Source organism: Triticum urartu, chromosome 3 (genome assembly GCF_003073215.2).
Source record: "Triticum urartu cultivar G1812 chromosome 3, Tu2.1, whole genome shotgun sequence".
NCBI lineage: Eukaryota > Viridiplantae > Streptophyta > Magnoliopsida > Poales > Poaceae > Triticum > Triticum urartu.
This window is the reverse complement of record NC_053024.1, coordinates 159758507-159770072: the sequence shown is the minus strand read 5'-3', so window position 1 is coordinate 159770072 and position 11566 is coordinate 159758507.

Here is an 11566-nt window from a genome sequence, read left to right as displayed (position 1 = left end):
CGTCGTGCTGCTGCTGGACGGAGTCTTCCCAACCTCTCCTTCTCCCCTTGCTGGATCAAGGCGTGGGAGAGGTCACCGGGCTGCATGTGTGTTGAACGCGGAGGCACCGTTGTTCGGCGCTTAGATCAGAATCAACCGCGATCTGAATCGCTACGAGTATGACTCCTTCATCCGCGTTCTTGCATCTACAAGGGTATGTATATGCACTCCCCTTCCCCTCGTTGCTAGATTAATCCATAGATTGATCTTGGTGATGCATAGAAAATTTTAAATTTCTGCTACGATCCCCAACAGTGGCATCATGAGCTAGGTCTATGCGTAGTTTCTATGCACGAGTAGAACACAAGTTGTTGTGGGCGTGATTTTGTCAATTTACTTGTCGTTACTAGTCTTATCTTGATTCGGCGGCATCGTGGGATGAAGCGGCCCGGACCGACCATACACGTACGCTTACGTGAGACTGGTTCCACCAACTGACATGCACTAGTTGCATAAGGTGGCTAGCGGGTGTCTGTCTCTCCCACTTTAGTCGGATCGGATTCGATGAAAAGGGTCCTTATGAAGGGTAAATAGAAATTGGCATATCACATTGTGGTTTTGGCGTAGGTAAGAAACGTTCTTGCTAGAAACCTATAGCAGCCACGTAAAAACTTGCAACAATAATTAGAGGACGTCTAACTTCTTTTTGCAGCAGATGTTGTGTGATGTGATATGGCCAAAAGGATGTGATGAATGATATATGTGATGTATGAGATTGATCATGTTCTTGTAATAGGAATCACGACTTGCATGTCGATGAGTATGACAACCGGCAGGAGCCATAGGAGTTGTCTTAATTTATTTATGACCTGCGTGTCAACATAAACGTCATGTAATTACTTTACTTTATTGCTAAAGCATTAGCCATAGTAGTAGAAGTAATAGATGACGAGACAACTTCAAGAAGACACGATGATGGAGATCATGGTTTCATGCCGGTGACAACGATGATCATGGAGCCCCGAAGATGGAGATCAAAAGGAGCAAATAATATTGGCCATATCATGTCACTATTTGATTGCATGTGATGTTTATCATGTTTTACATCTTAGTTGCTTAGAACGACGGTAGCTTAAATAATATGATCCCTCGTAATAATTTCAAGAAAGTGTTCCCCCTAACTGTGCACCGTTGCGAAGGTTCGTTGTTTCGAAGCACCACGTGATGATCAGGTGTGATAGATTCTAACGTTCGAATACAACGGGTGTAAGCCAGATTTACACACGCAATACACTTAGGTTGACTTGACGAGCCTAGCATGTACAGACATGGCCTCGGAACACGGAAGACCGAAAGGTCGAGCATGAGTCGTATAGAAGATACGATCAACATGAAGATGTTCACCGATGTTGACTAGTCCGTCTCACGTGATGATCGGACACGGCCTAGTTGACTCGGATCATGTTTCACTTAGATGACTAGAGGGATGTCTATCTGAGTAGGAGTTCATTAAATAATTTGATTAGATGAACTTAATTATCATGAACATAGTCTAAATTGTCTTTGCAAATATGTTGTAGATAAATAGCTCACGTTGTAGCTCCCTGTTTCAATACGTTCCTAGAGAAAGACCAAGTTGAAGGATATTGTAAGCAATGATGCAGACTGGGTCCGTAGTCCGAGGAGTGTCCTCACTGCAAGATAGAAGGCTTACGTCTTTGATGCACCGCTCAATGTGCAAACCCCTACAACGTCGTCTGTGGATGTTGTGAACACCTGACAGACACATCCTGATGACTACTTGATAGTTTAGTGCACCATACTTTACGGCTTAGAATCGGGATTCCAATGACGTTTTGAACGCCATAAGACATATGAGATGTTCCAAGAGCTGAAATTGGGATTTCAGGCTCATGCCCGTGTTGAGAGGTATGAGACCTCTGACAAGTTCTTTTGCCAACAAGATGGAGGATAATAGCTCAGCTAGTGAGCATGTGCTCAGAATGTCTGGGTGCTACAACCACTTAAATCAAGTGGGAGTTAAACTTCCAGATAATATAGTGATTGATAGAGTTCTCTAGCCACTATCCTTAAGCTACTTGATCTTCGTGATGAACTATGACATGCAAGGGATGGAGTTGATCCCGGAGCTGTTCACGGTGCTTAAGACCGCAAAAGGTAGAAATCAAGAAGGAGCATCAAGTGTTGATGGTTTAACAAGACCACTGGTTTCAAGAAGGGCAAGGACTAGAAGGGAAACTTCATGGATGGCAAACCAGTTGCCGCTCCAGTGAAGGAACCCAAGGTTGAACCCAACCCCAAGACTAAGTGCTTCTATTGTAAGGGGAACGGTCACTGGTAGCGGAATTACCCCAAATGCATGGTAGATAAGAAGGCTAGCAACTTCAACAAAGTTTATACATGTTATTAATGTGTACCTCACTAGTACTCCTGGTAGCACCTGGGTATTGGATACCGGTTCAGTTGCTATTATTGGTGACTTGAAGCAAAAGCTACGGACTAAACGGAGACTGGCTAAGGGTGAGGTGACGATGTGTGTTGGAAGTGTTTCCAAAGTTGATGAGATCACCATCGCACGCTCCATCTGCCTTCGGGATTAGTATTGAACCTAGATAAATGTTATCAGGTGTCTACGTTGAGCATGAATATGATTAGATCATGTTCATTGCAATACGGTTATTCATTTAAGTTAGAGAATAATGGTTATTCTATTTACATGAATAATACCTTTCATGGTCATGCACCCTATGTGAATGGTTCATTGAATCTCGGTCGTGGTAATACACATGTTCATGCCAAAAGATGTAGAGTTAATAATGATAGTACCACTTTCTTGTGGCACTGCCGCTTAGGTCATATTTGTGTAAGATGCATGAAGAAACTCCATGTCGATGGATGTTTGGAGTCACTTGATTTTGAATCGCTTGACACATGCGAGCCATGCCTCATGGGCAGGATGACTAAGATCCCATTTTCAGGTACAATGAAACGGGCAAGTGACTTGTTGGAAATCATACATGCTGATGCGTGTGATCCAATGAGAATTGGAGCGTGCGGTGGATATCGCTATTTTCTCATCTTCATTGATGATTTGAGTAGATATAGGTATATTTATTTAATGAAGCACAAGTCTGAAACGTTTGAAAAGTTCAAGCGATTTCAGAGTGAAGTTAAGAATCATCATAACAAGAAGATCATGTTCCTATGATCTGATCAAAGGGGGATTTTTTGAGTTATGAGTTTGGCAATCACTTAAGACATTGTGGAATTGTTTCGCAGTTGAAGCCACCTGGAACACCACAGAGTAATGGTGTGTCCGGACGTCATAATCGAACCTTATGAGATATGGTGCGATCTATGATGTCTCTTAGCGATCTACCACTATTATTTTGAGGTTATGCATTAGAGACAGTTGCATTCACTTTACATAGGACACCATATAAGTCCATAGAGACGATGTCATATGAACATTGGTTTGGCAAGACACCAAAGTTGTCGTTTCTTAATGTTTGCGGCTGCGATGCTTAAGGCTTTAGCCGGAGAAGCTCGAACCCAAAAGCGGACAAACACATCTTCATAGGATACCCAAAGGTGACAGTTGGGTATACCTTCTATCTCAGATCCGAGGGAAAATTGTTTGTCGCTAAGAACGGGTCCTTTCTCGAGAAGGAGTTTCTCTCGAAAGAATTGAGTGGGAGGAAGATAGAACTTGATGAGGTTGTCGAACCTTTATTTCAACCAGAGAGTGATGCAACACAGAAAGATGTTTTCTATGGTGCCTACATCTGTTGAAGAGGAAGTTAATGATAGTGATCATGAAGCTTCAGATCAAGTTGCTATCGAACCTCATAGGTCGACAAGGATATGTACTACTCCTGAGTGGTACGGTAATCATGTCTAGATATCATGTTGTTAGACAACAATGAACCTACGAGTTATGGAGAAGCGATGGTGGGCCCGTATTCCGACAAATGGTTAGAAGCCATGAAATCCGAGATAGGATCCATGTATCAGAACAAAGCATGGACTTTGGTGGACTTGCCCAATGATCGGCAAGTCATTGAGATAAATGGATCTTTAAGAAGAAGACGGACGTGGACGGTAATGTTACCGTCTATGAAGCTCGACTTGTGGCAAAGAGTCTTTTCACAAGTTCAAGGAGTTGACTACGATGAGATTTTCTCACCTGTAGCAATGTTTAAGTCCGTTGGAATCATGTTAGCATTAGCTGTATCTGACAGATGGATGTCAAAACAAATTTTCTTACCAGTTTTCGTAAGAAAAAGTTGTATGTGATACAGTAAAAGGTTTTGTCGATCCTAAGGATGCTAAAAGGTATGCTGGCTCCAGCAATCCTTCTATGGACTAGAGCAAGCATCTCGGAGTCGGAATATATGCTTTGATGGAGTGATCAAAGCTTTTAGGTTTATACAATGTTTGCTAGAAACTTGTATTTACAAGAAAGTGAGTGGGAGCACTACAACATTTCTGACAAGTATATGTGGATGACATATTGTTGATTCGAAATAATGTAGAATTTCTGGAAAGCATAAACGGTTGTTTGAAGAGTGATTTTCAAAGGAAGACCTGGATAAAGCTGCTTACATATTGGGCATCAAGATCTATAGAGATAGATCAAAACGCCTGATGATACTTTCAAAGAACGCACACCTTGACATGTTTTTGAAGGAGTTCAAAATAGATCAGTCAAAGAAGGGGTTCTTACCTGAGTTGTAAGGTGTGAAGTTGAGTAAGACTCGAAGATTGACCACGACAGAAGAAAGAGGAAGGACGAAGGTCATCCCCTATGCTTTTGTCATAGGCTCTATACGGTATGCCATGCTGAGTACCGCACCAGATGTGTGCCTTGCCACATGTCTGGCAAGAGGGTACAAAGGTGATCTAGGAGTGGATCACCAGATAGCGGTCAAAATTATCCTTAGAGGGATAAGGAAATGTTTCTCGGTTATGGAGGTGATAAAGAGTTCGACGTAAAGAGTTACGTCGATGCAAGCTTAACACCTATCCAGATAGCTCTGAGTAGAGATACCGGATACGTATAATGGAGCAACAATTTGGAATAGCTCCAAGTGGAACGTGGTAGTAGCATCTACGATATGACATAAAGTTTTGCGAAATACATAGGGATCTGAATTTTGCAGACCCGTTGACTACAACCTCTCTCACAAGCATAACATGATCAAACCCAGAACTCATTGAGTGTTAATCACATAGTGATGTGAACTAGATTAGTGACTCTAGTAAACTCTTTGGATGTTGGTCACATGGCGATGTGAACTAGATTATTGACTCTAGTGCAAGTGGGAGACTGTTGGAAATATTCCCTAGAGGGAATAATAAATTAGTTATTACTATATTATATTTCATTGTTCATGATAATCGTTTATTATCCATGCTAGAATTGTATTGATAGGAAACTCAGATACATGTGTGGATACATAGACAACACCATGTCCCTAGTAAGCCTCTAGTTGACTAGCTCGTTGATCAATAGATGGTTACGGTTTCCTGACCATGGACATTGGATGTCGTTGATAACGGGATCACATCATTAGGAGAATGATGTGATGGACAAGACCCAATCCTAAGCCTAGCACAAGATCGTGTAGTTCGTATGCTAAAGCTTTTCTAATGTCAAGTATCATTTCCTTAGACCATGAGATTGTGCAACTCCCGGATACCGTAGGAGTGCTTTGGGTGTGCCAAAAGTCACAACGTAACTGGGTGGCTATAAAGGTGCACTACGGGTATCTCTGAAAGTGTCTGTTGGGTTGGCACGAATCGAGACTGGGATTTGTCACTCCGTGTAAACAGAGAGGTATCTCTGGGCCCACTCGGTAGGACATCATCATAATGTGCACAATGTGATCAAGGAGTTGATCACGGGATGATGTGGTACGGAACGAGTAAAGAGACTTGCCGGTAACGAGATTGAACAAGGTATCGGGATACCGACGATCGAATCTCGGGCAAGTATCGTACTGATAGACAAAGGGAATTGTATACGGGATTGATTGAATCCTTGACATCGTGGTTCATCCGATGATATCATCGTGGAGCATGTGGGAGCCAACATGGGTATCCAGATCCCGTTGTTGGTTATTGACCGGAGAGTTGTCTCGGCCATGTCTGCATGACTCCCGAACCCGTAGGGTCTACACGCTTAAGGTTCAATGATGCTAGGGTTATAGGGAAAGTATGTACGCGGTTACCGAATGTTGTTCGGAGTCCCGGATGAGATCCCGGACGTCACGAGGAGTTCCGGAATGGTCTAGAGGTAAAGATTGATATATAGGAAGTATGGTTTTGGCCACCGGAAGTGTTCCGGGTATCACCGGTAGTGTACCGGGACCACCGGAGGGGTCCGGGGGTGTCACACCCTAGCTAGTTCAAGCATTAGAGTGTGCATCATGTTTATATTTCTCTTAAATTTGAAATGGGGAAGGAAGAAACCCCCAACACCCCCCTGGAAACAACTAGGGTTTACTAAAATTATTTCCAATGAACCTGAAATGCCCTTCTAAAAAGTTCACCCTCTTTGTCTTGGGTTAGAACCTCTGGCAAAATTGGTGCACACTTTTCTAGGTCAACAGAAGGTCATTGAATTAAATCATAAGTATTTGAATTTGGGCATTTAAATGCTATAAAATAATTTAAATGCTCAAATAATTCTGGAAATAAATGTTTGCTGTTGGAAATATTCTAAACAGAGTCCACAATTATTTTCAGGATTTTTGGAAACGTTTTAGTATTTTAATTAAAGCCCAAGAGTTGCAGTTAAATAGAAAAAAACAGAAACAAATCAAAAAAAGAGAGAGAGAGAGAGAGAGGGAGCCCACCTGGGCCTTACCTGTGCTGGCCCAGCCACCTGGCTTGGCCCAGCCGACTGGCTTGCCAGTCGTCGTCCACCTCCCGCCAGGAGGACGCGGAGCGCGTGGCCGGCGCCCGCGGCCACACGCCGGCCACCTCCTACTTCTGCCGACGTCCCGGAGACGTCCAGGGATGCCACGCGACCCCCACGTCCCCCTCTCATCCTCGCTCACTCTCCCCTCGTCTCCCTCACCCTCTCCTGCACCATGGCCGACGCACCTATCGCCGTCTCACCACCGTAGTCGCGCCCTCCGTCACCCCCTCACCTCTCTGACATGTCCAGAAGCTCCGCCGCGACGCCCTCGCCCTTCCCACCGAGCCACGCTTCGCCGGAGGCCCTACATCGCCGCCATCGGGCCGTCTTCAACCTCGGTACCCGCCGGACGCCGTTCATCGATTCGCCTCGCTCCGGTCGCCCCCGAGCCCACTGAGCTGCTCATCGACCTCCCTATGAGCTCCGCCGCCTTTCCCCTCTTCTTTCCCACGCATTTGCACCCTCTAGGCCATAGTTCCACCATTGCCGAAGCTCGTCTCCGCTCGAGCTTGTCGCCGGCGTCGCTCCGGCGACCATTTGGTCCTCCCGTGCTACGCAACATGCTTGCCGCATCGCGTAGTGCCTCGCTAGCGCCTTAGTTTTCGCGTTTGCACGCCGCAGCCCACACCCCGCACATGGCCGAACTACGGCCGCCGCCTTGGAGCTCGCCGTCGTCGTCTCCGGCCACCGTAGGCCCGGCCTCCACCACCACTAGATGCGCGACTGCAAGAGCTCTCCAACGAGCCCAAGAACGGCCTCGCCCGTGCCCTGTGGGCGTTTTCCGAGCCGCACCACCGTCTCGGGCCTCGCCGGCGTCGAGTCACCGGTGAGTTTGACCCAGTTTGACTCCTGGGTGGGCCCAGGTAGACCCCCCTGAGTCTATGACAGGTGGGGCCGGTCTGCTAACTAATCTAGGATTAGTTTTAACTAATTTTAATTAAATCAGTCACTGACATGTGGGCCCAGGCCCCACTGACAGCTAATTAGTGTTAATCTAATCTTGTTAATTAGCTGAGAGGCTGACAGAAGGGGCCCACCAGTCAGGTTTGACCTGGGCTGGCGCCTTTGACCTGCTGAGGTCAGCATGACGCAATGCTGACGCAGTAATGCATTTTCTGGATTTACTTTTATTCAGGAAATTCTAGAAAATAGTCAAAACTTCTAAAAATCATAGAAAATCAACCATAGCTCCAAATGCAAAGATTTATATATGAAAAATGATCAGAAAAATTCAATCTATCCATATGTAATGGTTTCATGCATGACAAAACAAGTTTACCTTGCTGTTTAAGCAGAATAAGGAAATGCACTATTAAAGCCATGTTTAATAAGCTAATAATTGAATCTTTGATTCAAATAAGCACATTCCTTTCTGTTATAGCTTGCATTAGGCCAAGACACATTCATATTGCCATGTCATAGCATGCATCATATTGTTGCATATCGTCATGTGTTGATTGTGTTCCGATGTGTTCTTCGTGGTAGGTTCTGCCTCCGAGGATATTCACGAGTATCCAACTGAAGGGCAGTATCCCACTACCACTCCATCAGGCAAGCAACCCATTGATCATTCCGATACAAACCCATGTTCTCGCTTCTGCTCTTGTTTACTGCATTAAGACAACGCGATTCAAACTGCTGTGTGCTACGGTAGTTGAACCCTTATCCTCTGCATGACCTGTCATTGCCACAGTAACTAGATGAAACCCACTAGCATGTGTAGGAGTTGATTGAGCCATGTATGTGATTCCTACCTTGCTATGCCTGCTATGCTCAGAGTTGTGTCAGGTCTGGTTCATCTGGGTGATGGGCTAGAGTGAAATGCTTATGTCGGTAATATGAGGGATGTGTTGAACATGTTTTGGTAAAGGTATCGATGAGAGGCCATGTAGGAGTACATGGTGGGTTGTTTCATTGAGATCGTCCCTAAGAACTGAGATCTGTATGTGTGATTTAAGATTCAGCTACTACCATGCATTGGGATCCTTAATTGACCCTCTCGGCTTCTTAATCACCCTAGTACTCTGTCCAGGAGTTGCAAATAGTTTCTGGTGTTTGTAGGTTATGTGTTGGCGGCCGTGCGTAGCGCTGACCCTAGGGGTGGGCTATGTTGCGGTAGATACACCGTGGCACGGTGTACCGAGTCACCCGTTTGGTGTCTCGGGAACCCTGTTCACATCGTTCGGGGCCGTATGTAGAAACCTCGGCCGGACTCCCTGCGGATGGAACCTGGATAGGCGATAAACCTGGACTAGAGACTTAAGTGTTTAGGTAGGCCGTGGACGACACCCTCGCTGGGCTTCCGCTTGAAGGTTGCCGAGTAGATGTCGTGTAAACGGCGGTAAGTGGTGAAAGCATGTATGACGAAGTACACCCCTGCAGGGTATAAAACTATTCGAATAGCCGCGTCCGCGGTAAAGGACTACTTGGTTGCCTATCCAGTTCATAGAGAAGTTAATGGATACTACTAAAAGACTCAAGATAAGTGTGAGTACCGAGGATGGCCCTCTCGTAGGATGACGAGGGAGGATCCACGATGGAGTATTGTGTTGGTGAGTAGTGGACTCGTGTGCGAAAACTATTTTACTAGTGAAGTTCTGTAGGATAGCTTAGCCAAGAGTCAAAGCTGGCTTGCTGCAATAACCCCACCACCTTCTTGAGAATGAGCATGTATATTAGGTTCTGATGTAAGACTTGCTGAGTACCTTGTACTCATGTTTGCTTATTTATTGTTTTCAGACGACAACACTGCCCCCTCCGATGGGTTTTATGTAGACCTTGACGTCGACGAGTGACTAGCCACCCAGGTGGTGATCCTGGCCATGGAGGGCCCTATGTAGATAGACAGGCTTCGAGAAGCCTTCTTTCTTTCTAGTGTCTGTACTCAGACCGGTTGCTTCCGCATGTGCTTGTATGATTGTATGACTTGAGTGTCAGGTCATGTGACCCCTATCTGTATGAACATGTTATGTATGGCTCCCTGGAGCCTTTTAAATGAAGTACTTGAGTTGTAGAGTTTTGTTGTGATGCCATGTTGTATGTACTCATATCGGGCATATTGTGTGTATGATTGAAATGCTTGGTATGAGTGGGATCCGACAATCTAGTTGTTTATCCTCGGCAGCCTTTCTTATGGGGAAATGTAGTCTAGTGTTCCTCGAGCCATAGTAGTCCGCTACAGCCCGGTTCACCGGAGTCCTGCTAGCCAGCACTACTGTTCAGGACACTTGACTGGCCGACATGTGTTTCACTTCGTTCCTATGTCTGTCCCTTCAGGGAAATGTCACGCGGTGACTTCCGGAGTCCTGCCTAGCCTGCTACAGCATGGGTCCCCCGGAGTCCTGTTAGCCCAGTGCTACAGCCCAGAATCACTCGCTGATGACCGACATGCTCGATGTGATTCATGTATGCCTGTCTCCATAGGTCTGTGCCTCTTTGGGTTCACGACTAGCCATGTCGGCCCGGGTTCTCTGTCATATGGATGCTAGCGAGACTATCATATACGTGAGCCAAAAGGCGCAAACGGTCCCGGGCCATGGTAAGGCGACACCCGTGGGATACCGTGCGTGAGGTCGCAAAGTGATATGAGGTGTTACCGGCTAGATCGATGTGACTTGGAATCGGGGTCCTGATAGGGGGTCCACCGGGAGGGGCCACGGGCCCCGGAGGCATACATGGGCCAAGTGTGAGATGGGACCAGCCCCTAGGTGGGCTGGGGCGCCTCCCCACCAAGGCCCATGTGCCTAGAGAGAAGAGGGGGGCAAACCCTAAGGGCAGATGGGCCCTGAGGCCCATGCCTGGTGCGCCTCCCTCTCCCCCCCACTTGGCCGCCACCCCAGATGGGGATTGGGGCTGCCGCCACCCCTAGGGTGGAAACCCTAGGTGGGTGCGCAGCCCTCCCTCTCCCCCTATATATAATGGAGGCAAAGGGGCAGCCCAACACACGAAATTCTTCCCCTGTTGGCGCAGCCCTACCTCTCTCCCTCCTCGTCTCTCATAGTGCTTGGCGAAGCCGTGCTGGAGTTCCGCGCTCGTCCACCACCACCACGTCATCGTGCTGCTGCTGGACGGAGTCTTCCCAACCTCTCCTTCTCCCCTTGCTGGATCAAGGCATAGGAGAGGTCACCGGGCTGCACGTGTGTTGAACGCGGAGGCGCCGTTGTTCGGCGCTTAGATCGGAATCAACCGCGATCTGAATCGCTACGAGTACGACTCCTTCATCCGTGTTCTTGCAACGCTTCTGCTTAGCGATCTACAAGGGTATGTAGATGCACTCCCCTTCCCCTCGTTGCTAGATTACTCCATAGATTGATCTTGGTGATGCGTAGAAAATTTTAAATTTCTGCTACGATCCCCAACAGCCGGATATCTGGCCGCGGATATCGTGCACCGGCTGCCAGATGCGGGGCAGATCATCCCAACGCCCGAACCCCGTGAGAGGGTAGTTTTTCTTACCCACTTTGTCCGTGGACTGGGATTTCCACTCCACCCATTTGTCCGCGGGATCATGTTCTACTACGGGCTGGATTTTCATGATCTGGCCCCCAATTTCATCCTCAACATCTTGGTGTTTATCATCGTGTGCGAGGCCTTCCTCCGCATCAAGCCCCATTTCGGCCTATGGCTGAGGACCTTCAATGT